The sequence below is a fragment of the Uranotaenia lowii genome, chromosome 1 (assembly GCF_029784155.1).
Source record: "Uranotaenia lowii strain MFRU-FL chromosome 1, ASM2978415v1, whole genome shotgun sequence".
In the NCBI taxonomy this organism is placed as follows: domain Eukaryota; kingdom Metazoa; phylum Arthropoda; class Insecta; order Diptera; family Culicidae; genus Uranotaenia; species Uranotaenia lowii.
This window is the reverse complement of record NC_073691.1, coordinates 22213901-22217394: the sequence shown is the minus strand read 5'-3', so window position 1 is coordinate 22217394 and position 3494 is coordinate 22213901. Positions and strand designations below refer to the sequence as shown.

The window sequence follows — 3494 nt, the reverse complement described above, 5'->3', positions numbered from 1 at the left end:
TTTTCGTACTAATAAATGTATTAATTTCCTTGAAAAAAAAAATTAAAAACAGATGTTTTAACAGCAGATGACTACAGCAGGAATTTTGCGTTTCATGACGGACTTGTTTGTTTTATTGGAATTTGAGTTGAAATAAAATGTTTAATACAAACAAACTTGTCAAACATTTCCAACAAACGAATGACACCATTTTCCCAAAGCTTTCTTACGTATTTTGCATTATATAAAGCCTCCAGTTTTGACCAGTTATCATTCAAAGTTTTACTGTCTCAGTTGAACAACAATCGTAAAAAGTTCTAAAAATGAAATTCCTCAACGCAATCGCTGTCGCCATTTTTGTTCTGATTGCCGTTGCTGAACCGGACCCAAGAGTAAGTCGAAATTCCATCAATTCGTTGAGTTTGACATTCGAAACGAACGGCAGAGATAAGTTGACCCGTTATCAAAATTTGTTGACCGTTTTTTTTTGTTTCCTATCAGGTGGTATATAGAAAGGGCAAGTAAAATGTAACAATATTTTACGATCATCCCAGAATCGCAACAGAGCATCAGGACTTCAGGTAAAACTACCAACGGATGTTGCCTCTTGAAAACTTGTGTAACGTGAAGAACAATTTTCCAACCTTTAATATTACGAATGGTTCTGAGTTGTTTCAAAGTTTCTGTTAAATAAATTCATGGATTGATCGGAAAAAGTTGGGTTCCTTTAACTAAACAGAATTATATGAGAAAATTAGATAGAACTAATAAAAAAAATAATCAAGATGCTTTCCGGATGGAACCACCCATCAAAATACTGAGGGGGAGAAACTCCAAAACAAATTTCGAAAAATCTCGAAGTCACTTTTGAATCATTCGAATACTTAGCGATTTTCAACAATGAATTAAAAAACGTAAATATGATTATATTCTTGACATTGGATGGAAGAAATTAGAATAAAACTAAAGATTTTTAAATCGTTTCTCTTCAAGACGGATTGTTACGGACACACGATAGAGGGAGCTGTTGCCCTATTTTACCCCAGCAGTGGTTGCTGATTTGATAATTTATAAAGTTCTTGCATGCAAAGCAGGCAAAATCGCTGAAAGTTGCCAAATCAACCGTTACAAATGTAATTAAAGTGTTTGGGGAACGTTTGTCGACAGCCAGGAAGTCTGGATCGGGGGGAAATCGAAAACCGGAAGCCGCTGAGACGACAAAGAGAGTTGCCAGTAGTTTCAAGCGAAACCCTAACCTCTCTCTCCGAGATGCTGCAAATAAGCTGGGTGTATCGTCTACAACCGTGCATCGAGCCAAAAAACGAGCCGGACTATCGACTTACAAGAAGGTAGTGACTCCAAATCGCAAAACCTACGTCAAAGCCGACTACAAGCAGCTTCCGGGACAGGAGTTTTATACGGCAAAAGGAAGGGGAAAGGTAGCAGATATTTTCAGGCATATGAAACTGTCAAAGATCACGAAGAAATATCTGGTTTGGCAAGCCATGTTTTGGCCGGATTTGGCATCTTGCCATTTCGGTAAAAAGGCCATGGAGAGGTACGCCGCCAACAACGTACAGGTAGTTCCCAAGAACAAGAGCCCGCACAACACGCCAGAGCTCTGCCCAATTGAAAAAAATTGGGCTATTGTCAAGCGGAACCTATAGAAGACCAAAAAAACTGCTAAGGACGAGCAGCAGTTAAAGGCAAACTGGCTTTCTGCGGCGAAGAAGATGGACAAGGTCGCTGTACAAAATCTGATGGCAGGGGTTAAGCGTAAGGCCCGGCAATTCGGATTTGGAAAAGCGGAAGCCTAACTGAATATTTTCCTGAATTTTATACTAATTATACTTGAAAAAAAAATTTAATTTGTTTTTTTAAATAAACGATTTCACCGATTTACACGTGTTTTCCCTGGACCAAATTTTGACCGTATCACGCTTTATAAACTGGCGTTTTGATTTCGAAGGACCAAATGTTTAAAACGGTTGCTAGTGGCCGTCTGGGTTCATTAACTGCCGGTGGGGGAGATCCTTTTCCCAATCTGCTTATTCGAACACGTGTTTTTTCTTCCGGTTTGCCCAAGACTATCATTTTTCTTTTCTCCGTCTGCTTCTATCCTTATTAATTATCAAATCAGCAACCACTGCTGGGGTAAAATAGGGCAACAGCTCCCTCTATCGTGTGTCCGTAACAATCCGTCTTGAAGAGAAACGATTTAAAAATCTTTAGTTTTATTCTAATTTCTTCCATCCAATGTCAAGAATATAATCATATTAACGTTTTTAAATTCATTGTTGAATATCGCTAAGTATTCGAATGATTCAAAAGTGACTTCGAGATTTTTCGAAATTTATGTTGGGGTTTCTCCCCCTCAGTATTTTAATGGGTGGTTCCATCCGGAAAGCATCTTGATTATTTTTATTATTAGTTCTATCTAATTTTCTCATATAATTCTGTTTAGTTAAAGGAACCCAACTTTTTCCGATCAATCCATGAATTTATTTAACAGAAACTTTGAAACAACTCAGAACCATTCGTAATATTAAAGGTTGGAAAATTGTTCTTCACGTTACACAAGTTTTCACGAGGCAACATTCGTTGGTAGTTTTACCTGAAGTCCTGATGCTCTGTTGCGATTCTGGGATGATCGTAAAATGTTGTTACATTTTACTTGCCCTTTCTATATACCACCTGAAAGGAAACAAAAAAAAAACGGTCAAAAAATTTTGATAACGGGTCAACTTATCTCTGCCGTTCGTTTCGAATGTCAAACTCAACGAATTGATGGAATTTTGACTTACTCTTGGGTCCGGTTCAGCGACGGCAATCAGAACAAAAATGGCGACAGCGATTGCGTTGAGGAATTTCATTTTTAGAACTTTTTACGATTGTTGTTCAACTGAGACAGTAAAACTTTGAATGATAACTGGGCAAAACTGGAGGCTTTATATAATGCAAAATACGTATGAAAGCTTTGGGAAAATGGTGTCATTCGTTTGTTGGAAATGTTTGAACAAGTTTGTTTGTATTAAACATTTTATTTCAACTCAAATTCCAATAAAACAAACAAGTCCGTCATGAAACGCAAAATTCCTGCTGTAGTCATCTGCTGTTAAAACATCTGTTTTAATTTTTTTTTTCAAGGAAATTAATACATTTATTAGTACGAAAACTGAACTGAGGTTTTCGTATCGTAGATGAACCAATGATGCGAAATTTTCTCAAGGAAATTAATTTTCTCCGCTTGCTTAAAATAAGGTTACAATGGTGAAAATTTTGTCCTCGGTCTGAGTGTCCATGGCAAAATCTGTTTTGATTATCCAGAGAGATAGTGGAATAAAAGTTATATGTGGAAAATGTTTGAATATTTGTAGAGATTCAAAATTTATGAACAGTCATATTTGTGCAAATTTTAAAATTGATATATTATTTTAATCGCCGTATTTTTTATAATTATAATTGGCTCGCTAGAGATGAGAATTCTCTTTCTCAGTTTCTCATGTATAGTTAGC

At 36.5% G+C, this 3494-nt stretch overlaps 2 long non-coding RNA genes across 2 annotated transcripts; one reads left to right on the top strand and one right to left on the bottom strand.

Annotated features, from left to right (window-relative positions):
* Positions 1-268: 268 nt before the first annotated feature.
* Positions 269-695, top strand: LOC129750701 (uncharacterized). The gene is made up of 2 exons (XR_008738464.1): positions 269-371; positions 481-695. It is a non-coding gene; the product is annotated as an uncharacterized LOC129750701 (long non-coding RNA).
* Positions 696-2458: 1763 nt separating this feature from the next.
* Positions 2459-2902, bottom strand: LOC129750693 (uncharacterized). Its single transcript, XR_008738460.1, has 2 exons — positions 2784-2902; positions 2459-2673 (listed from the first exon to the last, which is right to left on the bottom strand). It is a non-coding gene; the product is annotated as an uncharacterized LOC129750693 (long non-coding RNA).
* Positions 2903-3494: the final 592 nt, after the last annotated feature.